At 37.8% G+C, this 26,578-nt stretch overlaps 1 protein-coding gene and 1 non-coding gene across 5 annotated transcripts in view; both read right to left on the reverse strand.

Moving 5' to 3' along the window:
- The window catches only part of Pdss2 (decaprenyl diphosphate synthase subunit 2), a 218,033-nt gene that overhangs the window by 159,359 nt on the left and 32,096 nt on the right, over positions 1-26,578 (reverse strand). The window lies entirely within an intron of this gene.
- LOC121132943 lies at positions 25,518-25,736 on the reverse strand. Its single transcript, XR_005869660.1, has one exon. It is a non-coding gene; the product is annotated as a small nucleolar RNA U3 (small nucleolar RNA).

Consider the following 26,578-nt stretch of genomic DNA (forward strand, 5'->3'; position numbering starts at 1 on the left):
CTCAATAAAAATGGGGTGGCAAAAAATCACGCTCCAAAACCTAGAAACAGAATGTTTTAGTATTTGCTACCCATCTAGAAAAATATAAAAGGTGGATGCCAAATTCTAACAAACACGAGGTTAGGTTGATTAATATGACTCTTAATAATGCTTGTAACTACTTCCCCAGTTAACCCAGAGATTACACACACTACTGAAGCACCAAGACTGAGCAGAGTCCTGCAATAGTCTCATCTTTTCCTACCTCAGGAGATTGTGTTGGTTTGTTTGCTGACTGGAACTCACTAAATTAAATTTGTGACAACTAATGAACTACAATTACAGTTTAAAAATCATAGAATGTAATATGTTAGAGTAAATAATTGGTAATGGACTCTCTTCTCTTTCAACTTGAACACATTCATGCCTAGACACCCATTGTGTAGAGCCTGTCTTCCAAGTATTATTTTAAGATCTTTTCAATAAAAATAGGGCCACAATTTACAGTTATCATCATCTGTGAACTGGTACTGGTTCATTCTTACTCTTTTAAGAGACTCAGAGGTGTAATTTGTCTTAATAGATTCAGCCTTTGCTTTAAAAAGAAAGAATTGGTAGTGACATAAATTAAATAAGAATAAGAAAGCCCTATAATGTCAGCATTTGGGAGACAGAAGCAAGAGAACTGTTTGTTTTTCATGGACTGTGGGCCTCAAGAGTCTTTAAATTTATTTATTTGGTGTGTGTGTGTGTGTGTGTGTGTGTGTGTGTGTGTGTGTGTGTGTGAGTGTGTGTGTACACACATACATGGAGGGGGCAACTTGTGGAAATCAGTTTTCTTCTTCCACCATATGAGTCCTGGGGATCAAATTCAGATCATCAGACTTGGCTGCAAACACCTTTACACACTGAGCCCTGGCCCTGTTTGATTTTTGAAGCAAAGTCTTGCTGTGTAGCCCAGGACAGTCTTGGATTTTCTTCATTAGTGTCTGGGATTGCAGGCATCTGCCAACATTATCTCAATTCATTTCAAAATAGGCAATGTGCAGAAACAAGCCCTGAACAAAGCTAGAAGTGAGTACAGTGGAGGGTTAGCCTTTCAGATCTGTGGTCAGGATTTCTGTGTTCCTGCATTATTTTGTGTTTGAAATATTTTGTTGTATTTTTTTAAGTGTTAGAAAGGACGTGCTACCAAGCAGAAACAGAAACAAGTATTAACTAACAGGTGAATGTTTTCTTTTCCTAGTTGTCTTTTTTTTTTTTTTTTTAGTATGGAGAAAAAAAACAAAAACCCATCAAACCCTGTATTTTAAAGACAACAGAATTTTTTAGAGGCAGTAAGCTTTCTCATTCGAAGAAATAGAATAAAAGAACACATATTTGATGATTCCTCAGAGACCTGAACTAAGTTCTTTAATTTTCTAACATTTAGACACAGAGCCACAGTTTAAATGGTATCAAGGAAATCTCTCTCTCTCTCTCTCTCTCTCTCTCTCTCTCTCTCTCTCTCTCTCTCTCTCTCTCTCTCTCTCTCTCTCTCTCTCTCTCATACACAGCAATTTGATGACAATATTACTCAGTTGTAAAAGAAAAATCTAACACTCATGAAAATAGTTTTAAACTACTATAATTTGAGAGTCACTAAAAATAACTTGGATGTCACAGATTTGTACAAATTAGCAGACAAGCTAGAGGTTAATTTCCATTGACAAAATGACCTCAGTCATATTATTACTGCCACCTCTATCCTAAGACTAAATTGTCCTGGACTTGAAACAATTTTAGGGCCTGAGGTGACCAGCCTTTAGAATCTTGGAGTTATAGCTGCCACTGACATGTCTTGAGGGCCACACACACAGCCCACCTGAATTAAATCCCTAAGGGAGGCCAGTGCCAAGAACTGCCTTACCAGAGCCCTCCTGACAATGCTGCAATTAGGTTTGATGGGCATGTGGCAGAAGACAGACACCTGGGACAAAAAGAAAGAGAAAGCAGAATAGTGAGTAGGAGAGGAAACCAAGCCAGGGGCTTGGCAGAAATGAGTACAGATCACCAGAAGTTTACTGAAATAATTAAGTATAAACCAATGTCAACAGTGATCACCTTTGCAGATAGATATGCCCGTCACCTTAAAATCAGATCTATGGCTGGAAGACAATAGCAATAAAGATCTGATAACTGAATAATGGGATGAAATGAAGCAATTAAAAACAATCTTTGGTTACACTGAAAACTATTCAATGATCTCACAGAATAATTTTTACATATAAGCCCCCTTTGTTCACATCTTAACTTAGTGTTGAGGTAAGGGGTCAAGAAGATGGAGGTCGGATGGACTACAAGCAGCACTGCACCACACAGACACAGAGACTCAACACCACTCAACCAGTGACATGGCTAAGCATTTCCCACTATCACAGTCTGTCTGTGCAGAGAACAAATCAAACAAGTTTCCAAAGTACTTCGTGCTCTCCTCCACACAAAGTATCAGTTACAACAGACTCCACCACTCAGATGCAAAAAAACTAACTGCTCTCAGATTAATCTACCAATTTCTATGACTTTACTTGGTCTCCTATGTGAGTAGTTTTAACAACAAGTGCTGCAAAAGGTAATGCATATTTAGTGCTAAGAAAATCAGTCTTCCTAGCTAAAGAGGTCCAATTGTGCAAAATTGCAAAAATGTATATTTGAACAAGGTAGTCAGTCATATAGTAGTATTTATATAACATATTAAGCAGAGGAGAAAGCCAAATGTAAAAGATACAACAGCAGATGGAGGAAGCCAGTAAAAATCAGCAAGTTGGGGTAAATGGTGATGTAATTTACAGAGAAACAGATTAATACCCCAAGGGCAAATTAGGAGGAGGTGAATAGCAATGATAAGTGCAACAGATTTGAGCAAGAAAAATGTGTTTTCAAAAGTGATTGGAAAAATAAGACCAGACAATATTATTGCAATATTATGGTTCAGAAGAGCAAATTTTTAGAGGAAATCTCATTAATTTTTCCAAGTCAACACTAATTTAGGATACAAGAGACCAAGACATAGGGGAATCGGAAGTGACTAGGATATGAGATACAGATTATGTGTGTGCCTCTCCCACATAAGAGTTCCCACCAGAGAACTATGACTGACTTCTTGAGTTAAAACCATTAGCCCTCATAATCATGAATGTTGCCACCTAATTAACTTGAAGACCTTGTAGATATTTAAAATGGCCACCAATGGAGATGGTAAAAGAAAAGCATTATCATGATAAGACCATGTATCAAATTATGTATCAATAGAAAAACACGATTCAATTTCCTAGAGTTTTATTTACATGTCAGTTAATGAACAGGATTGCACCTGCTTAGCAGAGAGCTGGTAATAATAAATTACATACAGGATATGCCAGCCAACTTACATCTCAAAATAGTAGCAGTTGCTCAACTAAGAGAGGCAGGGAGGACTCACTCACAGGTTTTAAGTGACCTTTTCATTCAGCAATGTCTATCAGTTTTCAAATGTCCCATCTCATCTGGTCTTAACAACCATCTTTGTGCTGGCCATCACCCCATCCTGTGATAGGGAGTCGGTGTCATCAGACATACTACATGTCTGTAATAAAGCACATTGGTTATTACAACACCCAGACTTTCCTATAGTTGTATCTTCAGTGTTTAGAATAGTGACCTATACACAAAGACATTCAACTTTAATGAATTAATAATGCATCCTGTTTAAAAATATGTAACTGACAAGTGAGACACCTGGGGTAATTTGATATCTGCCTCTGTAGTTCATATTCATCCAATATGGGGGAGATACTGCATGCAACAGAATTAAAATAAGAGTAAACAGGGATGATGGCTTTAAATTAGGGCTTAAAAGTACTTTATGGGTAAGAGATGTACAAAAAAAATTTAATTCATTTTTCCTGCATATTGCTTTGAAATATTCCAGGTCTGATGTGCTGAGAGTTGGACCAACAGAAGGGTGCAGCCTCTTCCTTGGTTAGGGGATGCTCAATGAGGCTCCCAGGCAGGGGCAACAGGGGATCAGAGGCTCCTTAAACATGGCCATAGAAGCTTGAATAGCTTCCATTCACACATAGACCTAAAGAGCTACAGTACAGTATGAGTGCTATGCAGTTGAAAAATCAAAACCTTTCAGTTTAACATTAAAAAAAAAACAAAAAAAATAAAAACAAAACCTTGAAGTCTGAAAGAGAAGCTGGGGTCTAGCCCCTAGCCAAGGAGTGTGAAACTGAAATAAGCTTGTGGTCTATGGCACTGAGCCCTTCTGGTGGGCTGTGACAGCCAAGTTGCTAAAATAGTTCACAAATTCACAACTTTGGGGGAGGAAATCATGTTTTCTGCCCACTGAGTATCTTGAGCCCTTTTTTAAAAATTGGGAAAAATATCAATTTCTCCACAGAAATAATTTATACACATTCTGTATTTTTATTTCCAGTAACAGAAAGATAGAAAACCTGAATTTGAAGCATAATGACTTAAAGCGTTGCTGACTTTTGCTCTACCCGGCATGAAACAAAAAACACATGTATTTTATTCTAATATGTATTAAAATCCAGTTTTGCAAGGCAAATGCTTTGCCAGCTGAACCAGCTCAAAATAATTCACTTTTAAAAAGACAACAAAGGGTTAGAGAGATGGCTTAGGTTAACAGTGCTTACTGCTCTTGCAGAGGACCTGAGTTACTTTCCCAGAACCAGCAATAACTGCAGTTCCAGAGAATCTGATGCCCTCTCTGGTATCTGGGGGTTCTTGCATGTATGTGGTGCACATAAGCTTATAAAGGATAACACTACGGCAGTAAAGCCTAGAAAATGTTGACAACACTGATATTGTAAGGCTCACACCTCTTCTTCAGCTTTCCCTCTTAGAAAGTTCATGGCCAGCAGATGATAGTCTTCATTTTACTAGGAATGGAGAAAAGGCAATGGAAACCCCCAGATTCTCCCTAACTTCCTAAATAAGGCAATGGATACCAATCTCCCTCTCCTTTTCACTGATGTTTATAAGACAAATTGATAGACAGTAAGGATGTGGACAGAGGAAGCAATTCGTTTATTTACAGCACACTCTATGGGCTATTTCACATGCAACCCACATGCACTGTAGTTACCCCTGTTTTACAAGGCTAAGGCTAAGAGACATTAGCTTCTTGTTCAAGGTCAAAAGTAAATAAGAGAGTCAGAATTCAAAACCCGATGATTTAACTACAAAGCTCCTGTCTGTTTCCATTTATTACTATTCCTAGGACCAGCCGATGCTGAGACAAGTCTGTGGGACTCCAGTGTGGACAGGGAGATGGAACTGATGAGTAAAACAAACTGGCTAGGCTATCACTAGCAGACGCAGGCTCAAGAGCCAATTAGCAATCACTGGAACATCAAGATAAACTAAAACAGCTACTGAACAGTTTTTAAGCTCAAAAATTCCCTAAAAAAAAAAAAAACACCCACTGTATACCTTTATTGCAGTGTACTGCCCTGCACCACCTTCTTTATTTCATACTTCCGTACTGTAATGTCTCCACCAGCACACTGGTCATTTTATAACAACAAATACTAAATAGCCCAAGATTACAAATATTGCTCATTAATATATTAGTGGCCAAATATTAGGTACTTTATCTGGAAGATGAAAGCGGTAATCCCAAAAGAATAAAAGCAATTCTCACAGCAGGCACTACATTTAGCACTTGAAAAGAAAAAAGCTACTCAAACCTATACAAGTTGGAAGGTACTATTTTACTTCTACTTTTAATTTAATGTGTATGTATGTAAACCAAATACATGCAGGAGCTCACAGAGGCTGGGAGAGGGACTAGAATTACAGTGTGAGCCACCATGTGGATAAGAGAATTGAGAGAATTGAACTTGAACTCGCTGGAAGAACAACCATGCTCTTTTTTTTTTTTTTTTTTTTTTTTTTTTGTGAGCCACCTCTCCAGCCTTAAAGGTACCATTTTTATCCTAATTTTACAAATGAAAAAACTAAGATCCAAAGAAGTAATAAAAAGAAGAACTTGACACTAAGGGTCTAGATCTTTTCTAAGCTTCCATCTCAAACAGAAGGAAATTCAATTACAGAACAATCTCTTCTTTCCCTTTCCTTTCCTTCCTCTTTATTTTCTTTTCCTTCCTTCCTTTTTTTTTATGGTTTTTCAAGATGGGATTTCTCTGTGTAACAGTCCTGGCTGTCTTGGAACTCACTCTGTAGACCAGGCTGCTCTCAAACTCACAGAGATCTGCCTGCCTCTGCCTCCCAAGTGCTGGGGTTAAGGGCATGGACCACCACCGCCCAGATCCAGAACAAGGTTTTCTTGAAACATTAAGAATCAGTTGTGGGCTGGGCATGGTGGTACTACCTTTAATTCCAGCCCTTCGGACGAAGAGGCAGAAGGAGGATCTCTGTGAGTTCAAGGCCAGATTGGTCTACATAGTGACTTCCAGAACTATGAAGAGACCTTGTATCAAACAAGCAAACAAAGAAAAGAATCAGTTGCTGACTTGGATTGTCCTAGTGAACAGAAGGCACCATTGAAAAACAGCAACTTAATAGGATTATGTTCTTAGTAACTAAACTGCAGACAGCTCTCAAATTCCATCAGTTATTCCAGTAAAATCTTTTCTAGCAAAAGGAGGAGCCCAGTTCTTTGCACTGCATTTACTGGTCCTGTCTCTCGGACTGTTAAAGTGTGGAACAGTTCCTTAGACATTCTCAGACATAGGATCTTGACCGTGTTGAAGATCTCAGGTCAGGTGACCTTCAGAAGTTCTCACTGTGGGTTTGACTGGTGGCTATTCACAACTGCATTCAGAATATGCATCCTTGCAGGAAGGTCACAGAAATTATGCTCTATTTATTCCTCCCACATCAATTTCAGTTTGTTCCATAAAAGTAGGTTTTGCTCTGCCATTTTAATAAAGTGATGTTGCTTCGAAAACTTTGTAGTTAAATCAATACTTAGAGAATGGTTCTAAATATTCTTTATTAGTCAAGGGCAGAAAATGCTCCATAGAATATAAAACAAGTATACTTCTCATTGCATATTCTGGTTCCCACTGAAACTGTTAAAATATATAAATAACATAAAAGTTACTGGTTACATAAAAGTACAGTAGTTAAAATTCAGCATAATCATTTTTCACAATTACTAGTCTAAAGGGTCTAATATTCTCATACACTTAATAAAAGCTATTATTCTTGATGTTTGCATTATTCCAAAATGGTCTTTTAATTACTGATAGTAAGATCTAGTAATTTCTTACCGTATAGCCCCGAGCCATGTATTGACACATGGTTTCTGAAATAACCTGCCAATCAGAAAATATTACTATATTCTACAGAGATCTTTAGGGAAAACTTGAATCATAGAAATTTAACTTGACAAGTTCAGAGGACTGCTGAGTCTTATTTTACCATATCACATTTTTGAAACTTTGCTAAGAAATGTATTTTGTATTAAAGAAAATCTTCATAAGATAGATGCAGCAAAAAGTAAAGAAAAAAAATCAACCTTAACTATTTAATTGCTTTTAAAAGTTTACCTTATAAAACAAAATGAAAACTTCTTAAACTTTGTAAGATGGACCACAATTGATCACCTTTTAATTTTTAATGTCACAGAAAAGATTCATAGGAACTAAACTAAATAGTGTTATACAAGTTGGTAATAGAAAAAAAATAGGATAACTTTTTAACTGGGTATTTATAGATGAATACATATAAGTAACAGAACCTTGCATTTTTAATATACTGAACTCAGCAGAGATTTTTTTTTATTTCTTATTTATTTAGACACATATCTTACTTTGCAGCCCTGGCTGGCCTAGAACTTCTATGTAGACCAGGAGAGCCTGGAAATCACACAGATGTGTCTCTCTATGCCCTCCAAATGATAGAATTAAAGGCAAATGCCAGTACATTTAACTAAGTAGAGGATTCTAAAATTTTATTTAAAATCCTCTCTTTTGGTTATTTTTTAGTACATCTTATGTTAACTACTACTATTTATTTCATCATACTACAGAATGTTTTCTAAATCCAGCAATGCCTGGGTTTTGCTACTTACATTTACCAATAACTTAACAAAACTGGAAAGTAGCTCACACTAGACATGATGGTGTAAGGGTAAGTGATGTGAACAGCAAGCAGGAGGTGCTATACAAACTGTACACACCAAAAGAAAAACAACAAACCACTGTTTCACATAGAGCAGTGGCTCTCACGGGAAGCAATTTTCCTGTCTCCACAGGGGAACTCTGGGGATATCTACAGCTTTTTTGATCGTCTCAACTTGACATCTGACAATAAACCTCCTAGCGCTGAGGTAGAGAAACTCATTTCAAGAGAGTATGCAGGACTGGACAGATGCCTCAGAGGTTAAGGCTGCTCTTGTAGAGGACATAGGCTCAGGTCTCAGGTTAAAACCATCTATAACTACAGTTCCAGGGAATTCGGTGCCTACTTCAGGCCCCCACAGGCACCAGGCACAAATGCATTACACATACATACATTCTGGCAAAACATTCATACACATAAAATAAAAGTAAATACATTTTTAAAAAATAATGTACATACTTAGTGGACTTAGCCTGCAGGATCACCACAAACACTGATAACAAACACTCAGCATATAAAATACTATTCTCTCAGACACATAAGTGGACAATAACTTCTCCTGTTGGTATCTGAATGATCAACGATTTGGGCTATAGCAAAAGTTGGGAACAGATGCAAACATTTTATCTGCCACATTGCAAAAGCAGTAAGAATAATTTAGAAGAACATAAAAAATAAAGTGTTTTAAAGAATACGGCCAGAGAAAAGGTTGGGTGTCATCCTCATGAACACTACCTACCTCCTTTGAGAAAGGGTCTCTCATTGGTTCAAAGTTCACCAATTAGGCTAGACTGGGCTGCCAGAGAGCTCCAGGTAACCTCTTCTCTCCATCTCTCCAGAGTTAAAAATCACAATCTTGCGGCACCAGACCCAACATTTTATGTGGGTTTAGGGGCCTGAACCCCGGTCCTCATGTTTACATGGGAATCCTTTGTTGACTGATCTATTTCTCCCAACACCACAAAATAGTCTTAGCAGCCACACTTTTAAATGTCTCAACAATTTTGCCTAAAGGCACAAACTGCCTGCTGTATATACTCCTTGTCACATTCCCTATGACAGCAGTGACTAACACATGGTTAGCTAGTGTGCTTCCCAGCACCTTTCCTCCCTGGTGTCATGTTACACTGGCTATCTCTCATGCTACTTTTTATTGTTTTTCCAATAAAAAGATTCCCGAAAAAACATGTATTGCTTATAAAACTATATGTGGTACCTTTCAATAGGATAGCATTTTCATTTTCTCCAAGTTCTTGAAAACAGCCACATTCTCAAATTAAGAGCCCCCAAACTAATTGATAAGATTCTGAGGTAAAAATCTGTCTTGGCATAAATTTTACAGAAAAAATACTTTTAGAAGAAAGAAAAAAAACACCACTGGATGTTTTAATTTTTTCTTCTTCTTTTTGGAAAAAGCTTATGACTTAAAAGACTGGAGAATTTAAGCAAACACTCAGTGGTTTGGGAAATGCAGTTTCCATGGCAACCAACATGGTCTTCTTTATATAGCATTATAAACAGATGGTAAAGAGTGGTCATGTTTGTTTCTTTGCCAGTATATCAATAAAACTGCTGCAATTCTGTACTGAATACACTTACACTATTTAATAAATTCAACATACTAACCTCAAGATGTAGTAATTCAAATGAATATAATTAACTAGTATCTGGGGTTTTTCCCTTTTAATAAACACATGAAGATCTTGAACAGTGAATTCACTATACTCCACACAGGCAACAGTCTTCCTTGGCAAGACGTTGTACAAATGTTTTCCCAGCACTTGCCATGCAGGGCGGGTAACCACAAATATGAATCTGATGAGGAGCAAATAATGGATTGAAACAACAAGAGCAGCACCATGTCTGCAATGATGCTCCTCTGCCATGTTTTCCTAAAGAATAAATACGAAATTAAGAAACGCAGAGTTTTCTTAATCACCTCCTCCAAAAAGATGTGAAGCAATATTGTTATTTAAAAATTCATTTCCATTCTATGTACATAGTAATGGCTTTCAGAAATACAGGTGCTGTGAATTCCACTGTGGTAACTTGTTAGCAAACTAAAAGCAGCCAAGAAATTCTGAATGTGATTAGTCTGCCAATAAAAGTTGGAGCAGCCATTCCTGTGTGCATCAGCAATGTGGTAGAAGCACTTAACCTGTACTGAAAGAAGTCAGTCCAAAGGTCTGCGCAGGAGGCTGGGGCTCCACAGGGCCCTGGAACCTTTTTACTAAGTTCATCTTAGAGGTACTACAATGCATTCCCAGGACGCAATCTAAATCCTTTATATACATTTATAAAACTACCAGCACTCGGGAGACAGAGGCAGGAGGATCTCTGAGTTCAAGGCCAGCCTGGTCTACAGAGTGAGTTCCAGGATAGCCTCAAAAGTCACAGAGAAACCCTGTCTCGAACCCCACCACCACCAAAAAAAAAAAAAATAAGTGAGATACTTCACTATACAGGACAAGTCATGGTGAGAATAAGAAAGGGGGAATGCATATTTACCAAAGGTTTGTAACTGGGCAATGGATATTATGATTCAACTGAAAAACAGAATCTTTCCTTTGTAACAGCAGACTGAGCACTGGGAGTTGGGGAGGAACAAACTTCCACAAACAGGATTCTAATATGCAGCGGGACTTAAAAACCACACAGACTATGGTGGCTCACCTCCCTTTACCCCGGGTAGGAGAGATCTCACACCACCACTTCATCCTGACAGGACACACACCTCAGAGCTGTGGCTCCTTTCATTGCAGATGGCAGAAGGAAAGACACTGTGCTGGCTGCCCAAGTACACCAAATTTCTTAGTAAAGGAATTTAACAAAATACAAGACAGGTGTGAAGACCTTTCCCCTATGAATTGTGACAAACAGCATTGTCTATGTGTCAGAATATCATTGTCAAGAACTTAAAGTTAGTTCCTCCATAATGAACAAAACAAATGCTTTCTGTGTTCACAGTGCACTTAGCAGAGATCCCATTTGAATAACTCACCGAAACAATCAGCAGTGTGCCTCTTATCATTTTGAAGATAGCGTATTCATTTTTCTTTCAAGGATGACCTTTATAATTCACTAGCAGTAATGAAAAATCTAGGTGCTTGAAGTATGCCCTGAAGTACCCTGTTCCTCCCACCCTGTCCCTGCTCCCAAGCCACACTTGTGATACAGAGTCCACGAGGCTGACTGGCATTAGAATCATGTGACTAGAGCCTTAGATGCAGAAGACTGCTGGGCAGCAATTTCCTCTGAGATTAAAAACCTTTCAACTTAGAGGGAAGTTTCTTAAGATATAGGATGTTCAAAACGAGATGAAACATTAAATCCTGCAGAGTTCCTGGGTTAGGAAGTAAACAACTCAAAGGCCCCTCCCTTCCCAAGCACACATAAGTAGCAAGGACTGGTGGGACACTCTCAGACCAGCCAAGCCACCTGGAAGAGACAAATTGCTCAGAAGAAGCAGAGATCAGATGAACTGCTGGGAGGAAGAGACTCAACTGAGTCACCAGGGAAGGGCACTCTCCAACCTGCTGGGGGGCCCACGAGCAGTTTAGTTTGCTCCAGGTTTTAGTGAGCTGTCATCCATGTTGCCATGAGCTTTGGTGATACAGGTGACTTTGAGTCATTTCTGTTCCCAAGAGCAACCCCTCACCCATACTCCTCTAAGTGACCCGACTGAAACTCCAAGGTTCACCAGTTGGACTTTGGTGGTGTCCTTACTTTGCTCTGTCACTATTCCCTATCTGGGATGAGTAGATTTTGTTCTTGTCTCCCAGGTATTGTGTCACACAGCACAGATCCAGAGCCAAGTTATCTTGGGCTACCTTCAGCTCATTTAATAGCTATACACTGCCTATCTTTGTATGCAACCTAACATCCTTGTGAATTATCAGGTAATCTTCATTGGTGGAACATACTCGCTTAACAATCACAAGTTTCCACCATCTCAAAAACCAAGAATGTTATCAGCCAGCATCTGAAACCAATAGAAGGAGTTGGAACCAGTTGATCTTTCTACCTACCCTTAGCTGGAAATCTGGCCCACACAGTATCTGTAGGCCTGTATTTTCTTCCAGTATTTAGCTGGTGTTTCATCAATCTTAGGAGAGATTGCCTACTTTGCTGTAACCTGACTACCTCATGCTTCCACTGATGTATCTGAAAGCACTTTGATAAATTACTTTCTCTAAGTATAAAACCTACATGAAACCATTCTCACATTCGAATATGGTTTAGGGGGCAACTGGAAGTCATCACAGGCTATGGACAATTGTGAACTCTTACTCCCTTTAAGGTAAATGTGTGTTTCATAGCAACAGGGCAGGTTGCACATTTCCTTCCTAGCACACTTTTGAAACATGTTTTTAAAAGCGTATTAGTTCACTGTCCTCTAAAAAGAGTACAAGTTAATGCAATAAACCACAAATGTTATTTCAAACTAGAAGTATAGTGTATAGAAAAAGAGCTAGTATCTGATGGAATGTAACAGTCTTTATCCATGTTTTTCTCAACAAAACCAGTGTACTGTTTGCTTGGTAGAAAAACATAAATAGAAATGAAATAATTACAAATTTTCCAAATTATCAGTGATCTAAACTATAAGCAGGTGTGGTAAGTGACCTCATAGGATAAATCATGATCATATTACACAGTTGATATGGCTTCTCCACTTTTTGTTTGCTTTCTTATATTTCCAGAGGCCACTGGAACGCCCACAAGCCATTTACTTATTCCTTAAGAAACTTCACTTGGCTCCTTGTGTATCTGGTATTATTAAGCCATCATCATTTTATACTAAGCCCTCACAAAATAACAAGCTGAGGTTTGGTTCTTTAAAAAAAAATCAAAATCTAGAAAACAGGGAAAATACCAACCCTAATGCATTTAGGAACAAACAACCTATTACAGAGAATCAGTGTGTCTGGCAGAATCCTAGAGATGACAGAAAACAAGAGGAAACAGCATTTCTTAATGTGATTTAAGTATGCACACAGGAGCCAGGGAGATGTGCTAGGGCAGAGAATCAACAGGAACTCCACTATTTCTGCACACACAATAGGGCCTCATTAGTAGTAAAAGAACAGGTGTCTGGGGACCCATTTATAAAGGCTATTAACTATTATGAGCTACTGGGACCCAGATTTATTTTAGTACTAGGCAACAGATTTTAAGAGATACAAATTTAAATCTACCCATTAGCATGTGAAAGCAATGCCCAGCTTTGCAGTCTGGTTTAATAGGAAGGTATTTTCCTGTAGGCCTGACCATGAGGACAGTGAAGTTCACAAGCATTTCCTAAATCCCACAGCATTTATACCTCATTTGAATATAAAAATGGAGGAATGGCCTTTTGTTTTGACTTGTCAAAATGAAGCAGGAACAATCTACAAACAATCTACAAGAACTAAGTTTTTATTCAGACTTAAAAGGAATAATGGACAAACATGGCTACAACAAATAATGACAAATATAGCCTTGTTTTAAACGCAGAGGCAGGCTGGAGAGATTCAGAGGTTAAGAGCACACTGTGCTCTTGCAGAGGACCCAAGGTCAGCTCCCAGCACTCACATGGCTGCAACTGCCTGTAACTCTAGTCCTAGGGATCTAACACCCTCTTCCGGCCTCCACAGACACTGCATACATGTGGCACACATATGTAGACACATAAATACAACGTAAAAATAAATCTCAAACATTGGGGAGGGGGGAGCAGAGAAGGGAATCACACACAGACCTCCTGTCCTGAGTCCAGTGAGTTTCTCCACATTTAATCTTAAATTGAAGATCAGAGTGGCAACAGTTATCTTCTAGTAATATTTCACTGATTCATTTTAGATGACTAACATATATCTCCTCTCCTCCTCTCCATACCCCCTCTCTCCAGTGTCTGGCTAAATTGCGCACGCTGGCCTCAAATTTATGATCCTCCTGCCTAGCCTCCTGAGTAGCAGAGATTATAGTTATATGCCACAGTTTCCTGTAATACACTTACTTACAGAACACAAAAATAAGTACAGTTAAATACTATAGCTATTACAGTTGAACCTAACTGTTACTGTATTACAAGCTTACGTTTACCTGTGTCTAGCAGGTTAAGTCTGATTTATTTGCTTATATAATTTTCTGATAGTATTAGGAATGAGTGGAAAGAATAGCACTGAAATATTGTAGTTGTGCCATATCTTATGGTGACTAACGATCTATAGCTATGACTATTCAAAGCCACTGTAGCCATGAAATGGTAAAACGGGAGAAAATCTGAGATAGTGATAGGAATGCCAAAGATAGAACCATTATTCTTATAAATGCAGTGATCTTTTAAATAGAATTTATTTTATAAGGTCAATGGCTCTCAATCCAGTTATTAGTAGCATCTTCGTTGTAAGAAATTGTTATGATGTACACTGTTTAATAGCATCCCAGCTTCTATTGGGTGCCAGGAATAGGCTACCTCCCTCAGTTGTATTAAACAAAATTGTCTAAAATATACTGCCATTGTACCCACAGGATAAAAATCATCCCTGGCTGGAAATCAATAGGCAATGAAAACCACTATAATTTGCTAATTTTTAAACTAATGATAAGCACCGAGTGTCAGCTAAAGTAAATGAGTCAGTAGCTCTCTAGTATTCCCTCAAACAGCTTCAGAGTGAAGGCATCAAATCTTAGGATAACTGAGCTAATGTCGTGATAAAGCTCTGGTTTTGATTTTAAGGTTTTTGTGAGTAACTTGCCAAAAAGTCCAAACAGGAAATTAAAAACACGAATCCATGTTACTAACGTGAGAAGGCTACCTTTCTTTATACTAAGGCTTGTCAGATTAGAAAAAGTCCCCTCTCCCCACCCCAACACACACAAGGATGCTTAGTACTTTGTTCCTACGCTCCAAAAGACCTGTCATTTTGCTTGCATACAGATTTTGGCCAAGTACATTTCAAGTGTCAGGAGCAAGTGACATACTTCCTGTTTGACATAGCAATTGTCTAGGAACATTAAATAATAACTCAGTGTTTTATTTTGTTCTCTGTATATGGATTTGGTGGGTAAAAATTGTTATAAAGCCATTCTCAAACTTTTCAAAGACCTCAGGAATACGAAAGGGTACAGAGTATAGAAGAAGTAAAATGTCAGACCTAGGTCCAGCATTTCACATGACTTGTGCTGGCAAGCACACAATTAACTTTGTAACATAGGACAGGGAATCTTCTCTTCTTTGTTACTTTCTAAAGTATGAAACTCTCAACTATGGCCTGCTAAGAGCAATTCGTAATTTAAAAATGTGGGGCATAAAGAGGTGAAAGCAGTCCAACACACACCAGGAGAGCCCCTGGAAAGGAAATGCTCGAGAAATCAGTGATCAAATGTGGATTGGTTCAGAATCAAATTGAAAAAGAATCGAGCCCACTAGAGGGACCGTCTAAGAGACAAGCCTTCTGTTAGTGCCCTCATCTATGAGTCTCTGACTTAGAAACTCTCCATTGAAAACAACCTGGACAACTGTGGAACTGAGAATCAAAGTCACCAAGACAGACTGTTCATTTGGGCTTTGACTTTTTACTTGAAAAGCCACCAAGTGGTTTTAAGTTCTCACATTCAACAAATTTGTTTCCTTAATGCTATAAAAGAAGAGAGTGATTTGTGTTTTCACAAAGGAATGCCTACAGCCTGAAAAGTTCTCTTAATATTGTTTTGTTTTGATTCCATGTATAGTGATATCTCCAACATCAGTTATATGGACATAATTTGCTACAGCTTAATTTACATACCGGGCAATATTTCCTTTAGGAAGAATAGCATTTTATAGTACACAAAAATTTAAAGCAAGTGTTAGAGATACAGGAATAATGATGACAATTTATTTTTAGTTGGAAAACTGCAATGCCAAACTATTTGGCATTTTATTGTATAATTTGCATACATTAAAATATTCATGATATATGATAAATACCCAAATTCTATTTGAAAACTTGGAATTAGAATTTTAACAAAACTGTGCTTCACATTTTAAAGAATGTTCTCATAAAAAAAAATAAACATGGCAATTTGGAAAATGATTGTCAACTTCTTACTAATAAACTGAAATTCCTTTGACATTCCTTGAAATAAGTCTAAATATCTACAATATGGTATACATTATACTATATAATATTATAAGCTATATACATAACATACATGCCAATGAATTTCTAAATCTGTAAGTTACATTGACATTTTACATTTTACGCAGGTTCCCGTGGACATTGCACATAGCAGAGGATTAACCTAACAAAGGATTCTTTCATTGTAACAGCCGTCACATGCTGAAGAGGATAGAGTTTTGAAATAAACGATGCTCTGTGATCTGCTTCACTTTCCAATTTGTATTTCAAGGGAAAATTTAGGGTTGATAATTTCCCCCTATAGGTTGCTTATTGACCCTATAAGCATCTTCCCATTAAAATACTATTTCATTTGAGTAACAAACCTCTGTATTCTTACACAATGGTAATTAGCCTTCCCTCAAAAAGACTAAGCAAGTGGGGTCTCAATTATAAATAACACACATGAAATATTAAGTTATACATATGGATTGCTCAGTCGCTAAGGCACTTGCTGCCAATCCTGATGACCTGAGTTCCATCTCTGGGACCCACCTGGTGGATGACCCCCCCCCACACACACACATGTTGTGCTCTGACTGTTACACACATGCCTAGTCACATACACACACTAAATACCAAATAAATAATTTTACAAATTAAGATTACTTGTATAATACAATCTAAATCACTAACACTTGGAGTCTATACAGAGATTTTGAACTACTGTGATGGAAGAGTTGGCTAACAAACAGGAAATTAGCAATTCAATCAAAGGCAGACACTTCATGGAAACCTACTGAATTCTGTATAAGAACAGTATGAGATTTGCCAGAGCTGCTTCTACTTTCATCACCCACCTCTGTCAGTCCAATAAGGTAGAGAAGACTGTGAAAGCCAGAGGAGACTCACTTGCTATGTAACAATGAGTTCCATAAGCAACAGAGATGGCCTGTGGCTCCATGGGTCAGAATAAGCAGATCTAATTAGAGCAAGCGGCAGGTAAGTAGAAGCCAAGGATTTAACAGGGCAGGGAACAGACTCCATGTACGACTGTGGGTTAACCAAAGCTGTATGAGTTGCAGAAGGCCCATGTATTCCTAGTGGATAGAGCTCACAGCATGTGCAGATGAGACACAAATGAGTCCAACAAGATGCAAGTCAAGACAACCTGAACCTTCACTATGCTTCCCATCCTGCACAGAGTCTCACTGGGAGAAGCTAGAAGCCTAACTGGTTTCGGATGTTTGAACAGAGCTTATGAGCAATCTTTGGCTGATCACTAAGCTAACAGACACGTGGACAACTGCTAGAAAGCGAGACTTATATATAAAATCCAGAGAAAAGAATTGCAAGGCTCAGATTTTGCAGCTGCCTACCATATAGTTCAGGCAGCCATAAAACAAGCAGATAACAACCAAATCGCAGACAGAGAGGGAAGGAAGGCCAGATTCTAAAATGTTACAACATATTATCTAGAATGTCCAATAGTCAACAGAAAGTCATGACTTATTAAAGAAATAAGAATATATGATCCATGAGAACTGATCATCAGAAACTGTCTAGAAAAGACTTTATGTAGCAAAAATTTCAAATTAGTATTACAAGAAAGGTTTAAAAAACAAAATAAAGGAAGTTTCTAGCAGTGGTGGTGCATGCCTTTAATCCCAGTACTCAGGAGGTAGAGACAGGCTGATCTCTGTGAGTTCAAGACCACCCTGGTCTACAGAATGAGTTCCAGGACAGCCAGGGATATACATAGAGAAATCCAATTTCAAAAAACAAAAGAAGAAAAAGAAAACCAAGTTAAAAAACAAAAACTGTAGAAGGAACTTCTGTCCTACCTGGTCCCACAGCCGTTTAGCCCCAAATAAACCTACAGAGACTTATATTAATTGTAAACTATTGGGCCAATGGCTCACGCTTCTTATTTGCTAGCTCTCTCTTAATTAATAACCCATTTCTATTAATCTAAGTATTTCCACGTGGTCTTGGCTTACAGGAGAATGCCCAGACCTGTTATTCCTTCAGCCTGACATAGGTACTGGGTCCTCTGCAAGTGATCTTAACCATGGTGCCATCTCTCCATCGTCCTTTAGTGAGGGAAACAGTTTTGTCCATTCTAAACTTCTAAACCATGACACCACTACAGAGATGGTGGAGTGATGGGAGTGGGAGATCCTTCAGAATATCACATTACAACAAGTAGTTTACACTTCTGAATTATGCTCAAGAGTTTGGATGGGTTTGCTAAAATTTTTAGTAGCATGAGGTCCAGATATTTTTAGCATACATTACTGGCAAGGAGTTGTAGAATTCAGAGAACATTAACCAATAATTGATAGGATGTTTCAGTAAAAACAATTTCTCAATAAATCATTTACACAAGATCACATTCAAAAGGGATCTCAATTTGAAGAAGACAAGACCATGCAAACATCTAAATGCTATCAACGACTTCCATGAAGGATTTCATCAGTAAAAGAAATTTCCTGAGCTGTAGTTTCCACTAGGAAGTCTGCACTCAATGGCATCTGTAAAACTAAACAGTCTCCAAAGATCACACAGTGTGGTTTACAATGCTGAATTTTAAGACCACCATTTAAACACATCTGGAGTGCATTTCAAAGATAAAGTTAATGTTGAACAATAATGTAATTTTAATTTCTCCCTCCGTGGTTACAATGCAGAGTATTCAAGTATCAGTTTTGTTCACTCCCCATTTAGCAAACATCAATTCTAGACACATAGATAGCAACTCTAGAATGATTCGTTCCACCACATTGTCAAGTGGAAAAATGAAAGACAGTTCTTGATGATACTAAGAAGACCCGGATACATTTGGGACTCTAGTTTCTAGGTGGCAAACAAAGCAATCCTCCTTTTATTTCTTTAAGTATAGATGAAGTAAATGTGTTTACAAAATGTCAGCCACCAGAGCAGTACACTGAATGTGACAGCTTTCTGCAAACCATCAGTGAGGAAGGACTATTTAGCTCAGGAAAGTAGAGCAGTTTCTTTTTGTCAAAGGGTTCAGAGTACTTAAACTTTAGGTTTACAGAAAGGACACAAAAAGGCTTTCTTTTTGAACTCTTACATAAGGAGGAGGACAAGTCTAAGATTAAACTGGATGTGGCCGGATTAAAGAACAGTTTGAAAGAAGCAGACAAACATCTGCAGGTCCATGTCCTCATACGTTCATTTGCTTTAAATGATGGAGTGATTTCAAGTTTCACTTATAATCAACTGTCCTATACAATGATTCTAGTTCTTCTCCATATGTTAAATGCTCTGCAGCATGCTGAAAAGTGTTAAAGTGAAAACACTCGTGAAGAATATGAAACCAGCAATAATACAATGGAGTCAATAAGAACAAAGACAGACAGTTCTTAAACCAAGAGAACACACTGGTCGTAAAGATATTAGGGATCTAGGCTACCTAAAGGCTAGAGTGATTATCCACAAATCAAGTCAACAATTTATCAATAGCTTTAACAACAAGGATGACACTTAGTATCTGCTGGCTTGCTTTTTTAATGCAGGGCACAATGTGCTGAGACTACATATTATCTCTTGTAATCTTTATGCCAAAGGACAGGTACTTCTTTCACTAACTTACTGATAAAAATTCTGGGCTAACAACTTAAAGGTAGGACCCTATTGCTGAAGGCACCATATACTTACCAAAACTTGAAGGAATTGAACTGGAACTGACTTGGAAGTCTCCTTCCTAGCTCTCATAGAACTAGAAAGTACTATGCAGGATTGCCAAGGCAGAAAAGCAACCCATAATCCTGCCCAAGAAAACCTAGTTGGACCCCATCATTGCTAACAATTGTTCTGCAAATGCTTAGTGAATAAAGTGTGAAATCACGTTTCAGAAAATACTCTAGAGGTGATGAGAGACAAATGCAGAACAAAAGGTGGTCTGTGGCTAAAGACCTTTTGTCACTAAGAACTTCCTTTCCATTCAAGTATTTCACTGTTAAAGAAGAGGTAAGAATGAGCTGACCACTGGAAAAGAAACCCTACCTTATTCCTAAAATAATGGTGAACTAGGAAACCCTCCGGTACCAACAGCTTATGAGGGACAAGGAAGCCAAACAGAAAAGTGTTTTAAAAGAAAAACACATACTGATATGAGAATGAAGGAACATACTTGGCACTGGCCAGACTTCTCCTAAGCTAATAGCAAGCTGGAGTTTTAAATTAACTCTGTACAGCTGTGTCTGCTGTGGTGGGGACTAATGGCACTTCCGGAGCCCCTGCAGATATGGGCAGATAACTGCAGAGCTGGCACAGCTCTGACTTGAAAGAAAGTGTTTTCACAGTGCTTCTCTCCCTCCACCATAGTAGAAGGGCTGAAGTCTTACGAGTTTCAGGTCTGAAGCAACCTTGTTTCTAATTTAAATTAAAAAAAAAAGTTTCAGGTCTACGCCTCCATTTCCTACACTGGGGACAATTAACTAGAATTACTGCCTTAATTACTTTCCAATATGCTCAATATATCAATATCGACTTTATGACTAAACCTAACAAACTGCAACTATTGCCATTACTTTTCCCCACAAATAACCTACCTTATTTGTTTGTTAATTCAGCACTTTTGTTTCCTATACGTCTTAGTTAGGGTTTCTACTGCTGCAACAAAACACTATAGCCAAAAAAGCAAGTTGGGAAGGAAAGGGTTTATTAGCTTATGCTTCCATATCATTGTTCATCACTGAAGGAAGTCATGACAGGAACTCAAACAGCGCAGGAACCAGTAGGCAGGAGCTGATGCAGAGGCCATGGAGGGATGCTGCTTACTGGTTTGCTCCCCATGGCTTGCTCAGCCTGCTTTCTTAAAGAATCCAGGACCACCAGCCCAGGGATAACCCCAACCACAATGGGCTGGGTCCTCCCCCATCAATCACTAATTAACAAAATGCCTTACAGCAGATCTTATGAAGGTATTTTTTTTTCCAATTAAGGTTCCCTCCTTTCAGATAACCCTAGCCAGCATACTATATATGTTTTAGATGTTTCAAAGGTTTTTAAAAAAAATAATATATGCTCATTATTTTAAAATTCAAGCAATTTAAACAAATACAAAAATGTCACACTTAGGGAAATTCTTCTATAACCTACTATCAGAATTGAACATTTGGTTAAAAAAAAAATCAAAAACCTAAAACCTTTCTTTGCTAGTCACAATAATGTTTTGTAAAAGCACTCCAAAAGAAAAAGTGCATTAAAATTTCTGCATTTTTTCAAAAAAATGCACTTTAGCCATTTTTAAAGGAAGATATTTTTCTTAAAAATAACCACCAATTTTTAAGTTTAAATTTTGTACCAATACTTGTCTGAGTTATTTCGTTTACAAAAAATAATCTGATAATTGAGGTCAACCAATTTCCTTACAAAACATTTATCTAGTTAAAAGTCTGGACACCAGCTGAAAACAAATATACAAATATGCATGTTTTAATAGGACCAGACTTACAACTATTTGCATATAAGAAACTCAACAGAATGCCTGCACTGCGGATTTCAATCCCACAGGGATAGAAAGGTCAGCCACTGCAACCGTGAAAGGTACTGGGGTGAAGAACACTTAGTATTTAGAGTCACCTTGAAGAGGAGAAAAGATACAAAAGCGGTTGCATATTTTATCCTGACGCTTAGATTCACCCTCATTTAAGTCCTCAGAAGAAAACCTTGCTGTTCAACATAGGGTCTTATTAGACAGCCGAGGCTGACCTCCAACCCTTGATTTTCCTTGTCCCAGCGTCCCAAGTGTGGGACTATAGGAGCAGACCACCAAACCTAACAGCTATGTCCTTTAGACAGAAAATTCTAAAGTAACAGAACTATGATAGCCAAAATGCTGAAAAGTACAGAAAGTAACTTAAACATGACTCCTTAGTTTAAATCTGAGTGAAAAATCACTAACATCAATATTTTGATGCAGAAGTGGGCCAAAGAATTATCTATTTCAATTGCCAGGTTTGATCAATGTATTTTAAAGGCCTGATATCATATATGTGCTGTATCTCCACCCAGATCCCAAATCATGGCACAGAAACTTATTATCAGCTGTAAATGCTTGGGCTAGCTTAGGTCCATTTCTGGCTAACTCTTTTAACATAAATTAACCTGTTTCTCTTTATCTACCTTTTGACTCTGGAATTTTTACTTTTCTTTCCATCTGTATATTGTACTTTCAACGCTTCTACTGCCTGGCTGGGGCCTGCCATGGGTATTTCCCTTGTTCTCTACTTTCTTCTTGTTCTTTTTTTTTTTTTAAGCCTAGATTTCTCCTATTTATTCTCTCTGCCTGCCAGTCCAGCCCATCCTTTCTCTGTCTAGCTATTGGCCACTCAACTCTCCTTATTAGACCAATCGGGTACCTTAGGCAGGCAAGGTGAAACAAATGTAACACATCTTTAAATAACTAAATATGCATCCTTACAAAATTAAACAAATGCAGCATAAACAAATGTAACACACCTTTTCACAGTTAAAGTAATATTCCACAGCATAGGCAAATGTAACACAATCTTAACCTAGTTAAATAACATTCCACAACAATGTGCACATTAATAATGATATCTTCATGAACTGACTCCTTTATATCAGCAGTTCTCAACCTGTGAGTTGAGACCCCTATAAGGGTTGAAACTCAGATATCCTGTATATCAGATATTTATATTACAACTCATAACAGTAGAAAAATTACAGTTATGAAGTAGCAACAATATAATTTTATGGTTGGGGGTTATCACAGCATGAGCAACTATATTAAAAGGCTGCAGTAATATTCTTTGTTCTGAAGTGGAGTTTTAGATTTGTACAGTCAACTTTCTATATATTGCACATTCTTCTACTCTTTGGGTCTCATTTAAAGATTTTTTTTTAATTAACTGAGTAAGCTGTTTCATTACGACACTTCCACACATACATAATTCTACTTTGCTCATATCCCCATTTATCACCCCCCATTACCCCTAGTGGCCCCTTCTTCACTCTAAGCAGGCTCCCTTCTACTATGTATGTGATTTTTCTTTTTACAAATACACAACCTGGAGTATTTTGGCCGGGGTTTAGATCTATCTTTTTTAATCAAAAAATTGTTTTGATGTCTTGCCTCACCTCATAACCGTGGCTGATGCACAGCTTTCTATGTGGACCAAGATGGCCTCAAACTCAGAGACTTGCCTGCCTCAGCATCACCATGCCCAGCTCTAAATCTACCATGTTGCTGGTTGTGTTCTAGTTGTTTCCCATGTTCTTCTTTCTTTTTTTTTTTTTTAAATATTTCTTGCCTGGGATTGAGTGCTTCTAAGCATTGCATTTTATTTCAACTGTTAGGCTTATTTTTCAAATGTTTGGTCTAGATTTGTAATGCTCACCTTCTACTTTATCACACTCTACCTTTGAATATTATTATACCCTCTTTAATATAATATATTTGCCTTTCGACAGCACAGCACTGCTCTAGTGAATGCCTTCAATTGTGGACAGCAGTAAATCTTACATGCACGCAATGTACACTTAAGTGGTGACTCTGATATGTACATATAGCACATTGACTGGTAGCATAGAGAGCATGGACTTCTCTCAGTTTTGTCTAAAAAGTATTCAACTTCATTAATGAAGGACATTTTAGTGGGTAGAGTAATGTAAATGTTTTCCTCAAGATGTTGAAAATGCTCTTTCATAAGCTCTTGATTTAAGTTTCTGGTATGATGTGGCAGAGATTACCTTGCTCCTCTGTGCTCAATGTACCTTCTTTTTCTCCACCTGAATATGTGCATTTTCAGCAATTTGATTATGGTATACCCTAGTGGTTTGTTTCATTCTACTTGGAGTTTGTTGAGACTCTAGACTTATTAGTAAATATTTCTTATCAAACTTGAAAATTGTAGGGCTTTACTTCTCTAAATATTTTGCTTGGTTAGATACTGTCTTCTGCAGTATCTAACTTTCTGTGATTCCATCAAGTGGAATTTATTAAACAGGCTTCACATTCTACCTCTGTAAGTTCTGTTTGGGTCTCTAGATTTGTCCTTCTCTGCCTACAGTGCTCATGTTTTCTTGTAATTACTGGAACATACTTACTGTACTTACTAAAGCTGTTTCAGCATTGTCTAATCCCATCATTTCTGATTTCTACATGTATCTACTTATTTTTTAGTGATATACTGAATTTTCCTATTTCTAGAACTGTCTAGTATACTATTAAATAATTTGTTTTGTTATCTTCATGTAAAGAGGGCTGAAGTCTGTTTTAGTTAACAGTTAAATTACACTTGAACTTATTTGTTTGATGTAGTCTTACACTCAGGATGGATATAGAAGAGTTTGTGGATTTTGAGGAAGGGTCTCAACCTAATTGTTCTAAAACTCACTGCAATCCTCTGGCCTCAGTCCCCTGAGAGCTATGATTACACATTCAGCTTTACAATGCTTCTATTTAGAACTAATTTAGCTATGACCTAAAGGTGTAGGCTTCCAAAGTCTCCCACTGAATATCCCATGTATCCAGAGGACTTTCAACTGACCTCTGGCTTTGGCTGAGCACTAGGAACTGCTCCTCAGTTTTCTTTGCCCAGTCTCATGGAATTTCATGCTACCCAAATGCAGAACTTGAAATGACTTACACAGATATTGAGAACCCTATCTGCAAAACTCCTTCCTGTTTAATACACTGTCTTGTATGTTCTACCCATCAGGACCTCCCAGAACTCTTAGCTATGTCCCAGACAGCTCTGCACTAATAGGGTGCTGTTAAGGTTTCTCTTCCCTGCACCACAGTCTGGCAATTACCTCTAGGCATAAAGCCAAGGTAATCATAGAGCTACCTCTTCTGTTTTCCTTCCCTGTGGGATGACAGTTCTGTGTTGCTTGTTGTCCAATATAGGAAGACAGTTGTTTCGCGTATACTGCCCAGTTTCCTAGCTGTTTATTAAGAAAAAGCAATTCCAGATCCGCTATTCCCCTGTGGCTAGAAGCAAAGTCGTTTCTCATAATATTTAATTGCATGTCGAGCACTACATATAAGTGCAGTGCCTGCAGTTTATGCCATTTCCCATGGCAGACTTGCTCTTCCCTCTGTTAAGACAGGAACTGAGCTGGGATGGGCCTGGATAGCAGCTGCAGTTAGATTTTGCTTAAGTTCTATGTTCCAATGCCTTACAGGTGAAGCTGTCAATCTGTGCAGGCCTCTTTCTCTAGTTCAGTAGTTCTCAAAACATGGGCTGTGGAAACCCAGATGCCCTAAATTTTTTTGTGGGGATCCACACACTAAAAACTATAATAATACTAAGAGATTTTTACCCTTTCCACTGTGTTGACATTGTCACTGACAATGCAAAACAATGGTGTATAAATTGCTGGGACCGGAACACAAATCTAGTCAGTGACCTCAACCACACAACCATATTTTTCAATGTCATGTACTCACAGTAGGAAAATAAAGTGACCATTTTTACTTAGTGTCTTTGATAAATAGTAACAAACTATAGAAATGATCCCTGAAAGTATAGTCTTTGTCTTTGATAAATAGTAAAAATGGCTAATTATACTAACTCCTGACTAGAAGCACATGTCTTTTTTTACGAGTTAAGTTGTAAAATGAGTTCTTTGTGTCAAGTATTTTTGCTATCTCAAGGGAAAGCACTTGTCTGGTTCTTTGATTTGAAGCTGGATTAGTAATTGTCTCCTTTCCCTCCATAAACACTGCTTTTACTTCAAAGAACAGCCAATAGCCAAATTATGCCCCTTCAACTCTAATGGTTACTACATGTTTTCTTAAAACTAATGATATTTGTTGCAAATAATAAAAATTGAACTTTCAGGAGAGTCAGTATTAGAATTGTGGAAAATTTGTGTCAGCCACTATACACTTGACAACTTTCCATCATTTACCTAGTTTAAAAAATATATTTATTTTATATGTATGGTATGCTTGAGTGCCTACACATCATATGTGTGTAGGTCCAGAAGTCAGGACAGGCCTGGGAACTAGTATGAACTGCCTTGTGGGTGCTGGGAATCAAACCCAGGTCCTCTGGAATAGTACCCAGTGCTCTTAACTGCTGAATCATCTTTCCAGCACTTACCTATTTTTTTTTAAATGAGGTCAGTATGGTGTTCTTAAGGACAGTATAATCAAACATGTCAATGTTCAGAAGGTTCAACTACTTCAGTGAGCCAGTATTTCCAAATGATCAATGCAAGAAACAAAATTAAAGACAGGTAAAAGATTATTTTAAGTGCAAAAATAAATCAATGGGATTTAATGTAATAAAGTGCAACAAGTTCACTGATATTTCAGATTTCACGCTATATCTAAGAAACAACCTAGAAAGACTAATAAATTATTCTTCTTT

This window comes from Mesocricetus auratus, unplaced genomic scaffold, assembly GCF_017639785.1.
Source record: "Mesocricetus auratus isolate SY011 unplaced genomic scaffold, BCM_Maur_2.0 Super-Scaffold_100018, whole genome shotgun sequence".
Classification (NCBI taxonomy): Eukaryota; Metazoa; Chordata; class Mammalia; order Rodentia; family Cricetidae; genus Mesocricetus; species Mesocricetus auratus.